This window comes from Apus apus, chromosome 16 (genome assembly GCF_020740795.1).
Source record: "Apus apus isolate bApuApu2 chromosome 16, bApuApu2.pri.cur, whole genome shotgun sequence".
NCBI lineage: Eukaryota > Metazoa > Chordata > Aves > Apodiformes > Apodidae > Apus > Apus apus.
The window spans coordinates 4,723,790-4,738,149 of NC_067297.1; the positions used below are offsets into that span (position 1 = coordinate 4,723,790).

At 40.2% G+C, this 14,360-nt stretch overlaps 2 protein-coding genes across 3 annotated transcripts in view; one reads left to right on the forward strand and one right to left on the reverse strand.

Moving 5' to 3' along the window:
* Nucleotides 1–14,360, reverse strand: part of RSPH14 (radial spoke head 14 homolog) — a 77,528-nt gene that overhangs the window by 13,977 nt on the left and 49,191 nt on the right. The gene's annotated exons all lie outside the window — the stretch shown is intronic.
* GNAZ (G protein subunit alpha z) overlaps nucleotides 3,571–14,360 on the forward strand; it is a 52,573-nt gene continuing 41,783 nt past the window's right edge. For both annotated transcript variants that reach the window (XM_051634217.1, XM_051634218.1), the window contains exon 1: nucleotides 3,571–3,882. The gene's annotated coding sequence lies outside the window, so the exon portion shown is untranslated. The remainder of the gene's footprint in view (nucleotides 3,883–14,360) is intronic.

The window sequence follows — 14,360 nt, forward strand, 5'->3', positions numbered from 1 at the left end:
TCCTCCAGTGGGAGAGACTTACTTTCAACTCACTGCTTCAATGAATATTTCATCATTCTTACAAAGTGGAAAACAAAGGAAGTAATCAAATGGGAAGACTGCAGGAGGGAAGAGGGTATCCCAAGAGTAACCAGTAGCCTGTTGCTCACACCAGTTTACTAGGAGATCTGAAGCAGGTACTTTTTGTTTCAAAAGCTTTGCTTTCAAAAAATTCCTGGCCATGCTTAATTGCATCTCCTTGGGTGTAATTTCCAAATAATCTACATATTTTGATCCCAAGTTATTTGGTCAGTTGTTCACACTTCATGGATCTTTTGTTCACACTTTACTAAGTGATCCTCCCTTTCTCTTTGGGATAAAAATTGGGGGGGTGTAGTATTTTCCCTATTCTTTTGCCCTAAATAGTGAAGAATGAGGAAATAAAACCTTAATTCTGTGGGGTTTTTGCAAACATAATCATGCAACCTTGAAGGATGGGTCCTTTACAAAGAACTACATCTTGTGTTAACGGTATCTCTGTAGCTCTGTTCCCATGAAGGCTCTGAAGGAGCTGACGTCCATCACAAAGCCTAGGACAGGCTACATGAAGTTAGCTGCACAGGAAAGCCAGCTTATCTTCCAAGGCTCCAGGCCAGCCTCCAAGCAGCTGTCCACCAGCTGCTGGAGTTAATGCTTGTTTTTCTCAATTTGGCTTCAGTGGTAAATGCTAATTCAGCAGCTGAGCCAATGATTGGGAGTTGCAGATTCAGTAGGTGCATAATAAAACCATAAGGAATGTACGTAAGGTACTTAACATTTTTAGTTTGGTTGTTTGTTTTTTTTCTTTTTAAATTTTTTGTTTGCTGGAAAACTAGAGGAGTATTTATCTTTAGTTCTCAAGTGTCTCCCGTGATTTGACCTCGTAGGAAGAGTAAACAGTTGATACTAAGTGAAACCCTCAGTTACTTGAAGGATGTGAGAAGACAAAAGGCTGAAATCCTGGTAGAAAGTGAATTTTCACGCTAAATGATAAAGCCAAATGAGGTCAGGCTGATCCCACCTGCTGAAAGGTGCATTCATGATTTTTTTTTTTCCCCACCATCTCACAGACACTGGTACAAAGCAACAACATGCCAGATAGCTATAAATATCAGATCCCAGTCATCTGTACTTGATGCTATTTTAAACTCTTCCACGTGAGAAAAATGGTTAAAAATAAAAATACAGCCTTTTTATTCTTCTCTAAATGTTCAGTTCAGTTCTTCATGCTCAAAGAGAATCACAGACCCGTCTATAAATATCTAACCCAGATCTACAATTGCTTGTTAAAAAGAGGGTGTTTGGTAGAAAATTGAATGAAATACAAAATGTCTTTTATTATATTTTTATTACAGACCAGATGCGGCCTCTCAATTTACCCTCTATCATTTGGAGATGTACATTCACCAAGAACATTGCATGTGTGCATATAAATATTTGGATGTTGTCATGGTATAATAAAGGGTAATTGATTAGTAAAATCCCTATGGGAATTTCCACTTAAGAGCACATTTCTGCTTTTAGCACTATTGTCTTCAAGCTAAACATGTATGAATGCAGTTATTTTGATTGATCCCAAACAGAAAGCAACAGTAAACAGGCAAGGATTTGGCTTTTGGTCAATGAATAGCTCTGGCAAGTTGAGTGAAACTTGTGCAGTTGAGGGTTCCAGCCAGCTGTATTTTTCAGATGAGCTGGGTTTTAACTCTGCCATTAATCAACATCAAGCTCCCATACGGTGGTGTTGAAATAATACCACCTGAACTTATTGGAGAAAGCCCTGTTCCATTACTCGTGTACTGTGTGCTCATCATGCCTTCACTGACAAAACCTGCAGGGCCTCCTGCAAAACTGCCAGAAAGCAAGCATTTTGTTGTATCAACTGAAAAATACCTAAAAGTGATGAAATCTGTAGAAAGCATGTGAAGGATGATCTTCCTACACAGGATGATGATAGCTGATGCTGTTATTTCTGCCAAAGTTGGTTAATGTGTGGAAGATGCTTTTTCTCACATATGAAGTACTATGCTGAAGATCCACGTAATGTCACAGTTTCTATAGTAACTACTTGTTCTTTATGGAATATCAGATTAAACCTGTACACCTTGTTATTGTTCTTTTATCCTATTATCTAGACTACTCAGTTACCACAGATACAATTTTTTTGTTCTGTTCCCTTGCCAACATAACTGTATCAGGGATTTATGCAATTGCAAGTAAAGAGTACATTGGAAAAGCCAAACACTATTAGAATTTTAAATGCATGGAAAGACACATGTGCATATACCTTTGAAAGCTAAAATTTCAAAAATAGCTGCAGAGATTATCTTTTTTTATTAAAGCAGGGCAGTTTTATGATTTGAATGTTATCAGTTTTCTGGGAGAACAGTGCAATTTATGTACGTGGCATTTCTTTTTAAATGCTAGGAGTTTACCAGGAAAACTTTGCCAGTCTAGATGTTTCCTTCACATGGTGCATACTGATTCATGGCTCTTATTTCTGCGCAAGAAAAAGAATGTTGCTACATTATGTTTTACATGAAAATATTTTATTATTATAATTCTTGGAGACTACAGCTCTGCTGATAGTATCAGTACTGGAAGGGGGATTATTTACAGGAATCAGCTGCTTTCTGCACTGTATTATGTCAGCCCTTATTGTGGGAAAAAATGCCTGCATTCTGTTTGTGTCTGAAGGTCTCTGTTGCCATCTCCAGCAGAAATGTATCAGGAACAAATTACGTTTATAAAATTAGCAGTGTAGGAGAAATGGTGGCTATTTGATCAGGGCTGCTGATTCGACCATGCAACTAGTATTCTAGTATGGCCAAAATGAAAAAGGCACTAGGGGGGGAAAAAAAAAAAAAAAGTTAAATATAAAAAGGGTAAATCTATTCATGAGATAAAATTATACTCATCGTAACTTAAAAAAAGCTGTACTAAATTACACGTACAGAAATGCAACAGACAGGAAAAAAGGGAAAAGCAGAAGAAAACACATGCGTGGTACTGAGATCGAGTGACTGATGGAAAAGGTGGCTGTGAAGAGTAGATAAATCCCATGTAACTGTATGAACTGTTCTTTCTCCCTTTACCCTCGATTGCGTCATTCTAACATGTATGTGACCAGTTCCCTCTACTTCGCCGGCTCCCTAAAATATGCCTCGCGAAATGAATAATAAAAATCAGGATCCTGGCAGAGCCGCGGCCCCACTGCAGAAAACACGGGCCCGCCACGTCCTCCCGCGCAGCGGAATGGAGGCGGTTGCGCGGGCAGGGCGCAGGGCTGCGCGCCTTATGTAATGCGGGAGCGCAGAGGAGCGGAGCGCGGCGGCGGGAACCGCAACCCCCCCGCCAAGCCCCCCGGAGCCGCCGCTCCCCGCATTCCCCCCGCAACCCCCTCCCCCGCCAGCCCCTGGCCCCGCAGCCCCGAGCGGGAGCGGGCGGGGCTCGGGGGCCGCAGCCCGCCCCCCCCGGCGGAGCCGCCCCGGGGCCGCCCCGCCCGCGGTACCCCCGGTTGGCGTGGAAACGGGCCGGCAGCGGCGGCTCCTCCTCCGGAGCCAGCCCCGGCCGGAGCGCCCTGCACCTCCCTGTCTCCCGCGGGGGGCCGCTGGACAAGTGTTGCCTTGATCGCCTTGAAAAACATCCCGGTTTTTAACTAATGGTGATTCCTAGGGAGAAGATGAGGCAGGGCAGGTTTTTTCTCCTGCTTGAGCTGCGGGGCTAGTGTCTGCAGTCGCGGTGTGTCTACAAATCATTGATGCTGATGTGAGAAAGGGCCAAAGCAGAGAGCAGAAGCGCCAGTGGATAGGAGCGGTTGTACTGATGGATTGAGGAGGAGGCTGCCTGCCTGGTGCTGAAGAGGTGAGTGAAATACCCTGCGTTTCTTTCTCTCTGAAATCTGTTTAGCCACGAATGTTTCCCTCTCTGTGTGTTTCCAAAATAGAAAAGGACTTCTAAAGCAAGAAGAAAAAGATGTCATTTTGAAACAATAAGCTATGCTTTTGCTGGATGAAAGGACAGATGAGTGTCACAATGAGGTAGAAATATTTTGTTGTGTGTAGAGAAAAAATAGTAAGGGGAGGCAGGCTGCAGAGAGTGAAAATGACCTTCTCAGAGGGATACTGGCCTTCTATCAGCTGCTGCTTCAGCTTGATCCCTTTTTCACAAAATTAAGTCATCTCCCTTTCCTCGCTGGGATTGTAACCCATAAATATCCAATACCTGAGCATTACAGAGATCTGTTGCGTTCTCCTAATGATTCAGAATGATAATCTGTTAGATTCTGCCTGTTGGGAGAAGAACCTCCACGCTATGTAGCACGTCCTCCCAGGGAAAGGCAGGCTGGCTAACGTTTCACCAGAAAGGCTCCTAGCTGCCAGATTTTTCTCTTAAATCCTCCTTGTAACAGTCACATCTGCTCACTCTAAGGGTGCGGGGCTCTGCGGAGCTTGGATGCTCTACCTCGTGTGTGCTCATGCATGTGAAGGAACAGGGAGGTTTTGTAAGGTGGGTCTGCACCTGTGGACAGCTCCCATCTGCAGCTGTGAACCACAAGTTTTTTGGTATCTTTGCATTTGCACGTTGAGTGAGTGATTCCCAAAAAAAGCCCCAGCCCTTCAATGTTAGCTGAGAGAGCCACAGACAAATGCACGTCAGTGTAATTTCTGCTCACGTTACCAATCTGGTCTGGTTTTGGTTGTTTCACTGGGGAAGCTGTTTAACGGGTGTTCTTGCGGTATTTCTTTTGTAGGCTACTGACCTATCTTGACAACATTTTCCTGTGCAAAATTTGACAAAAATTCACTAGTTTTCCATTCAGCATTTCTTTATATCCATTTACCGATACTCTTATATGCAGAATCTGGTTTTTATTTTGGCTCCATGTTTCGTGCCATCGTGGGTCACACCCTTCGAGTGGCCGTCAAAATTTTGTCTATAAAGGTTTCAACAGCTGTTCTGGTAGAAAAACACAGCACTGTGAACCTCTACTTGTGGATCATGAAGAAGTAGAAATGAGTGTGTATTTTTTTTACTCCCTTGGGGGAAATTGTTCCTGGCTTTATGGATATAGACATTTGAAGTCTGAGCTGGTGGCTTAGGTACTGTTATAAGCAGCAATAGTGGCTTTTCTTCAACAGGGCATGTACTTGTTGGCTGAAGAGCTACAGCTCTGCAGAGCACAGAGCTTTTTGCCATGAACTTGGCTGTCTCCATCAAACTGGTTGGTTGGAAGCTATCATGCAGAAAGCACAGATCCCTGCCCTTGGGCAGAGGACGTTATTACAGGATAGGCCTATGTATAGAAGAATGAAGTTCTAGTCTTCAAGAAGCCAGTGATGGGTGCAATCAAACCAGAACATCTTAGTTACATGGCATATTTAGGAGAAAATCTCACTATGTATCTTGCCCATTACCAAAGCACTGACTTGCATTTTCATGGAAGAATTCCACTTCTGTGTGTGTATGTGTGCTTATAAGGAAAAAAGAAGCAGATTAATTCTGTGTAAGGCCATGGAGATTTCATTCTGACAATGGACCATAGAGAGTTGAATAAACTCAGTGTCCTACAAAAAGAATACTGCACCTCCAGCTGAGGATTATGTGCTTGTCACTTCATTGACCACTGGTGAAAGAAGCTGAATGACTCTTCTGGAGGTATTACCTGGAATTCAGTAAGCCTTCAGTGCAGCTCAGTAGTTCAGCTACAGGCCTTGGCTTTGAACTGAACTGTGATCATCTCAAATTAACCAGCCAGGCAGTTCTGAAGGAGTGAAATGGAAGTGTTCTGTTGTCTCAGTTCAGATTGATGGGACTGGTATGTCACATTGATGGAATAAGGTATGTTACATTTTAAGAAACCTAGACAGAACCAGAAAACAGAAATTTATCCATTCCTCTTAAGGAATCTACCTGCTAAGCGTTAGGGAAGGGGATAAGTAGAGGGATAAGGATAACAGAAAGTTCAGTAGACAATAAAAGCATAAATCCTTAAATGGTGAAGTCAGCTCTTCCTTTCCAGCTTAAGCAGATAAGGATTGTGACAGCAGAGAGTCTTGGTTGATAAGGCCAGGTTGGACGAGGTTTTGTGCAACCTGGTCTAGTGCTAAGGTTCCCTGCTTGTGGCAGGGGGGCTGGAACTTGATGATCTTTAAGGTCCCTTCCAACCTTCATGATTCTATGATTCTATACACAGTGGTGAGGCAATACACGGGGATGATGTCTTTTTCTCTCTCTCCTCTCATCAAAGAAAAATGCTCTCAATTCCTTGGGATAAATCACCATAATTGTACTTATTTCAGAAGAGATTCTCCAGATTTATATAACTGGAAATGAGAGTTGAATCTGACTGGTTTTGTGTAAAGTTTTGCTCCTGCTTTCACAGGAGTCATTGGAAGTTTTGTCACTGATTTCAGATGGAGAGAGCCCGGGCTCAATACCAGCATGCACAGTTCCACTTATCAGGTTTTCCCATGCCCTCTAGGAACAACAATGTAGAATGGTTTTATAGTTGACTCCAGTGGGGTCACAGACTCAATGACAAATTCAGTAACTCTCTACTTGCATCACAAACTCTAATTTGTAAATGATCAGTGATTTTAATCATACTGGTTTTGCTGGGAAAATGGTGGTGTTATTCCCACACAAGCTGTTAAGGTTGTCATTACCCACCTTCAGCAGTAACAGCTTACTACACAAGCAATTAACTATTTTATTTGATCTAACAGAACTTTTAAACCAAAGCCCTTAAAAATAAAAATATTGTCACAGTTAGTTACAATTGTGATATTTATACATGGTGAGAAAAATTGTCCTATTTAGATTAAAATGAAGGCTAAGTTTTGTTCCTTTTAATTCTCAAAGTATCCAGAATAAATCCACATCCATTGATAGTTACAACAGATTCCCTTCAGTCTACTTGAGAGGAGAATTTGACTTATAGTTTGTATATTATATTCAAAGTTCACGTTTTTATTAAATTTTCCAGAATCCAAGACTGTTGATTAAGGAAGTCCAAATTTCAGCTGCTATATTGAGGAAAGAATAATCACAAAAGGGAAAAACTAGACTGATGCAAACAAAACACATTAATTCTCTTCTTAAAGTCCTCTGGCAATGTAAGGTATGTGGAATACACAACATGATAGAGAAGGGCTACATTCAGCTTTTTATTTATTCTGTTATTAAATTTGGAGGTGATACATGATTCCATGTGGTTATTTATTTATTTCTGTAGCTCAGAGCATCACCTATGGTTCAGCAGAACCTCAGCTCTCCCCAGGATCCCATTTTATTATTCAGTGTTGGATGTCCAATGTGCCATTAGCGAACACAGTTTTACCCAACAAATCCTATTTTCCTCTGCCCTTGTTTTTTCTTTAAGCCCCTTATACCAGAGGGCTGTTTCTCCTTTGGATTGCTAAGTCATCACATCAAAAAGACAAGTGTGGTAACATTTCCAGACAGTTCTGTGTTACAGAAATAGCCCATGAAATTACCACTGATCATGCTGGCCAGTGGAAAAAGGTAAAGAGGCAAATTTGAAAAACTGAATTCAAATTCTAGATATTAATTGTGCCAACATAAGTGATTGATAATGACCAGAAAGTGAATAATAATTTCTTAGGAACCACAGCTTGTTAATTTGGTATTTTTACAGTAGGTTTATGAAATTATAATTCCTTGGAGTTGACAGTTATAAGGAATTACTCTCATCACTTTTAGATACCTATATCATGGACATGTACAAATGGAGTAGCTGCTAAGTCTTCCCTTACAGCTGATGGGGAGAAAAACAGCTTGGTACAGTGCAATTAATCAAACAAGTTTTATATCAACTACTTAGCCTGAGGTGAACTGGCCTCTGGAAACAACTGTTTCTCTCTGTTGACTACAAAGGAAGCACTGAGTGATGAGCTCAGAGCCACCTACATGCATAACCTAAATCTGGACAGATGAATCCCACTCCTATTGTCTATTTTGTAATGTTTAACCAATCTTAACTAGTTAATTATGAAGGTGTTTTCATGGTTCACCATAAATATTTGTAAGTAATAATAAAGTTGCTACTACCTACCTACCAACCCTGTTTTCTTTGACAGTAACTAGGTTAGCAGGCTGGTTTCTTCCTCTAACTGTATCTTAACAATTGTATTGTGGAGGAAAGACTTCACTGAAACAGTACAAGTAATCAAAATATTTTATCCAGTTTTTCCTAGTAGTCCAGGCAGTATTCTAGCATACATTCCCAGCATGTTTCTATGCTTATTTTGTGTCCCTGCTTTCTATATTTTCAAATCTTATTGAGACACTTTAGAATAACTACCTTTATCTTCACAAAAGTCATCAATGCAAATACAATTAGACAGCATATCAAGTGTTGATGCACAAATACTGTTGACACAGCTGTGTCTGGGAAAGAAAAAACACAATTCAACTGAATTGTAATAAATTCCGATGAAATTGTCATGGTATATGAAAAAAAACACAGCTGGATGCTCAGCTCTGGAGGGGCTTGCTGTTTAGATGGAGTATGTTCCTGGTTATTATACTTCTTTCATTGAAAGAGAAACATAGGTATGATTTAAAAGGATACTTATGTATCATCTAAGGGAACATACTTCTGAAAATACTGCAATTTGAGTTATTAGGTTGGTTGTTGTGGGGGTTTTTTTATTATTTTGTTTTGAATAAAAAATATTTACCAGCCCAAGTCATGCAACCCAAATATTTGGTATGTACTAACAAAATATTATGTCAACTGAATATACAATATCCATTTATACCTATATGTGAATTAGACTGTTTTTTTCAGTTTGGATGTTTTATGAGGAAAGTAAGTCCAGGATATTAGCAGTTGACTTTCTCTAGTGTTTATGCTATGGGAGAGGACTCAAACTAATACACATAAATTTTTTTAATGTATAATTTAAAGCACTGAAATGCATCAGTAAATTAATGTGTATAATGCTAACCAAATCCATTCTGAACTAAAATATCCAGAATAAATACTGTTGCACTGGAGCATCCCTCTGTACTGCCACCAAGCTGATAGTGTCTCACAAAATATCTGTGTTGCAACTGGGTCTTGGAAGTAAAATTCCTCTCTCAAGACACCTTTCTGTGCCTGGCCTTTTAAATTTGGCAGAGGCAGGGTGCTATAGCAGAAGCCATTTTGTAACTGGCAGATATTTATATATTCTTACCATTGCTAAGAACCTATTGAGCTTTCATTTTGTAATGCTCAGTAATGGTATAATCTCACCTTCATAACTAATTTCAGAGACATGTTTTTAACCTTTTTTTCAATCCATTTATGTCCACGAGCAGATAAACTTACCTAAATTTGTAATTCAGTGACATTTATGTTGGTATTTAAAATTCTAAGGCTAGCTTGCTTCAAATTTGAACAATTGTTCTATTATCATATTGTTTCTGTTCCCTGACTAGACGTGCATAAGTCTTCTGATTGTTTCCTGCTGCCAATGTTCCCAAAAGCAAACCTGAACTTTGCCTCATGACTGTGACTACACAGGTGTGTCAAGTTTGCTTTTTGCAACAGTGTTCACAAAAAGAAATAGAATTCTGAAAAATTTCTATAATTTTTTTCAGTTATAGGAAAAAATTCTTGGCTACTGATTTCCACAATGTATTAACTCAAGGAATTAGCAGTTGCTGTTTTTAAATGTGGCAAGATTTTAGGCTGATGTGCACATCAGTGCATCTTATGTTAGTACAATATTCTTTGATTTCACAGGTCAAGTAAATATATGGCATTCTAAACAAATGAAAATATCAGGTATCAACACAAGGTAGGAATCTGTGACACTGCAAATCACAATTCTCCATTTTCCTAAAGAGGACTGATAGTACATTGCAGTCCTGAATGCTGCAATTCTATGTAATAGAAAACACTGATAAAGTAATAACCCACCACATAGACAAATAACTGAATTATTTGCTCTGTTTCTGTTCTCTGGCAGTGCAGGTGGGTTATAAACTAAAATGAAATGTTTACAGAGGATGTTACCCTGGTCTGTGGCTATAGAAGCCTCTCTCCTTGTGTTGTTGGCCTGGCAACTCTATCTACCCTTTTCCCTACTTCTGCAGCCAAGGAAACCAAGAACAGCCACTGATGCTGTGGCCTCTTGGGATCATACCTGGAAACTGTTCTAATTCATACTGAGATTTAAGCAGCTCCAAGCTGGCTCTCCAATGAAGACTGGGTCATGAAAATAATTTCTCCCTATTCAGATCTTAAACTTCCGATCTCCTATTCAGATGAAGGAGTGTCTGAGTTTTTCTGTATTTCTGAGTAATTCATGTTGCTTTTTTAGTTGTGTCTTCTGATACAAGAAAGCAGTGAACCTCAAGTAGAAAATACAGCAATATCCTAATTTGGAAATTATTTAGGCATGATTGTTGTGGTAGTTCAGTTCTGTTCGGTAGTTCAGTTTTGGTCCCTGCTCTACAATAAGAATGGGGACGGACTGGAGAGGGTCCACAGAAGGGCCACAAGGAGGATCAGAGGACCGGAGGACCTGTCATATGAGGAGAGGCTGAAAAAACCCAGTTTTCAGAAAAGAAAAGAAGAGAAAAGAAAGGTCAGGGCAGACCTTATTTTATTACCTTGTTCCAGTACTGAAAGGGTGGCTACCAAGAAGATGGAGACTCCCTATTTACAAGGAGCCACATGGAAAAGACAAGGGGTGATGGGCACAAGTTGCTCCTGGAGAGATTCCGATTGGACACAAAAGGTAAATTTTTCACCATGAGGACAGTCAAACTTTGGAATAGTTTCCCAAGGGAAGTTTTAGATTCCCCCATATGGGACAGTTTTAAGTCTCAGCTTGACAGGGTGCTTTGGTTAGTCAAAGCTTATCTATATGATTATAACTTTGGATCGTGGATACTTTATGTTTTCATGATTTATCGGTCAAGAATTTTTCATAGAGCTCATTGAAAGCTGACATAAAGGAATCAATTCAAGAAAAGAATCAAGTGCTTATAAACATTTTTTTTAAAGAGGGCCAGATGGAATGCTCTCGATCTAGGCAACACTTCTTACTCACCTCTGAGATACAATTTGCAAATGGAGTTTTTCTCAGACATGTTATTATCTGCCTTTACCTATGTTATAAAGATTTTATATTTGATGGAGTTACATTAAGAGCATATATCTCATTTTTTACTTGGTGCATGCATCTGTTTGGTCAGAACCATCAATTATAAATTCCATATTTTTAAAGATGCAATTTAAAGTTACATATTTTTTCAGAGTTATCTAGTTATAAAATCCACATGAAATACTCTTTTTCATTACAAATAATGTATCCAACTTGAATTGGATTGGTCAGAGGCAAGAGGAGATCAAGAGAACACAAACAGTAAAAGGTCAAATTTAAAAGAGTTCAGAAAATAATGCAGGTGTGTGAAATTTCTAGGATTTGGCTCTTGCTTTTAACTTTTGTTAAAAAAAAGCCTTTAGAAATTTCACCTTTATGGATGAGCTCCCTCCTGCAACCAACACAAAAGTTAGGAAGGGACAGTTAAAATTAATTTTTTTAAGGGCACTCATCTGCACTACTTAATGGCAGACATAAGATTCCTAAACACAGACTAAAATTGTACCCCATTCTTAAGAACTGGAAAAAAAAAAAGGTTTCAGGAAAGTCAGGGAGACAGTCAGTGTCACTGACAATCTACTGTCTATTTCTGCTATTTCTGTGCCATTCCTGTGTCTCTAACAGAGCAAATCTACTTAGAACTTTTACTGGCTGTTTCCCTAATGCATGGAATTTTCAGTGGGCAAAGACATGAAACAAACTGTTTGTATTATTCCTCCTGAAGTACTTGGTGCAAAAAACCTCAGGGGTCAGTACTGGGACCGGTGTTGTTCAACATCTTCATCAACGACCTGGATGAGGGTATAGAATGTACCCTCAGCAAGTTTGCTGATGACACTAACCTGGGAGGAGTGGCTGACACACCAGAAGGCTGTGCTGCCATTCAGAGAGACTTAGACAGGCTGGAGAGTTGGGCGGGGAGAAACATGATGAAATTCAACAAGGGCAAGTGTAGAGTTTTGCATTTGGGGAAGAACAACACGATGTCCCAGTATAGGTTGGGGGCTGACCTGCTGGAGAGTAGTGTAGGTGAAAGAGACCTGGGGGTCCTGGTAGACAGGAGGATGACCATGAGCCAGCAATGTGCCCTTGTGGCCAAGAAGGCCAATGGCATCCTGGGGTGCATTAGAAAGGGTGTGGTTAGTCGGTCAAGAGAGGTTCTCCTCCCCCTCTATTCTGCATTGGTGAGGCCGCATCTGGAGTATTGTGTCCAGTTCTGGGCCCCTCAGTTCAAGAAGGACAGGCAACTGCTGGAAAGAGTCCAGCGCAGAGCTACTAAGATGATTAAGGGAGTGGAACATCTCCCTTATGAGGAAAGGTTGAGGGAGCTGGGTCTCTTTAGCTTGGAGAAGAGGAGGCTGAGGGGTGACCTCATCTATGTTTACAAATATGTAAGGGGTGAGTGTCAGGGAGATGGAGTTAGGCTCTTCTCAGTGATGACCAGTGATAGGACAAGGGGTAATGGGTGTAAATTGGAGCATAGGAGGTTCAAGGTGAATATCCGAAAAAATTTTTTTACTGTAAGAGTGACAGAGCCCTGGAACAGGCTGCCCAGGGAGGTTGTGGAGTCTCCTTCACTGGAGACATTCAAAACCCACCTGGACGCCTTCCTATGTGATGTACTCTAGGTGACCCTGCTCTGGCAGGGGGGGTTGGACTAGATGATCTTTCGAGGTCCCTTCCAACCCCTAGGATTCTATGATTCTATGATTCTATGATTCTATGATTTTGGGAGAAGACTGCTAGAAGTGATTGCATCATAATGGGATCACTTCCACTGGAATAAAGGGAAACAGAATTCTAATTTCTTCAAGGTGTGCTGGGCTGAAGGCTGTTCAGCTGTGAGCTCTTGAACTATTTTCTTCATTTTGGTAGATGTGGGAAGTCACCTTATCAGGCATTTTCCTAGAGTTAAGAGGTAAGAAATTTCATGTGCCTTGCTTTGTGAAATGTTTGTAGCTATTGGGTTGATTGTAGGTAACGAGTTATTCTCTACTACTAAGATGCATCCTGTGGGGATTTTTTCAGACTTGGAACAAAGATGTAAAAGCTGTTTAAAAGTCACAGATGGGATTAGGAGGCAGCACCCTTGTCATCTTAGTTCCAATACTGACTCCAGTACCTCAATTTAAAAGTCTTGAGGTAGGCTGTAAACGAACCAAAACATAACAAAACTTAGGTTTTTAAGCACAATTATCCTGGAAGGCTTTAGGTAGTTATCAGGCAAGAAATGGTCTGCTGATTTAACCAGTGATACCTGGGAACAGATCACTGAAAATGCAGACCCCCACCTCAACCCTGCTAGCTGAGTAACCTGAGTGATCTCAGAGGTGTCCTTGTATTCTGTTAGTGAAGTTTTCAAGATAAATTATGGTTCTGCTGTGCATTGTGGATGTTGGGCCCCAGTTGGTAAATGTGCTTTGTGAGTTTAGGTTGTTTTGGAAGCTGGAACCCATACAGCTGCAATTGGTTTTGCACTGTTTTGACCTAATATGCCTTGCTGACAAATTCGTGTATGATCTTTCCACTGAGGTATGGATACATTCCAAGTAACCTCCAGCTTATAGCTTGTATTTCTCATTGCAGATCTGTGCTCGTTTCTCAGAATTATTTTTACAGCAGTATCAACGGCAGATTTTTAGTGAGCAAAAAAGAAATAAAATGCTAAGTCATCAGCTTTTTTTCCTGCCTATCTCATGTGTACGAAATGCAGAATGCTAACGAGAATATTTAGGAATCCATGGCTTTTTATCAGTGGTAAAATTCAGCTTTACATGCCTTCTTAATAGTAGGATACTGCGTTACCAAAGTAATTTTTTCTGGTAATACTAAAAATGAGAAATGAATAACTAAGGATCCATTGTTGAATAATGAATAAACTAAAGGCTCGATTAGTGCCTTTCAGCTTTAAGATAATTTTAGTGCCACAGCTATTTGAGTCAAGAAGAGATGTCACTGAGAGTAAAAAAAACAAAAGAGCAACCATTTGAATTGCTGATGTTAAACCTGTACTGTGTGGTTATAGTCATACATTTGTCTGGTTTGTGAAACCCTCAGTTAAGCTACTAGGACAATCTCATGCAGAAAGACCTGCAAAATTTGTTTTTATTACTATTAATAGCAGGAGATCATACATGTCATATCATAAATCAGCCATTGGTTCTCAATACTTGATTCAAGAACCTACTTCAAACAAAATTAATGAAACAATAAGGA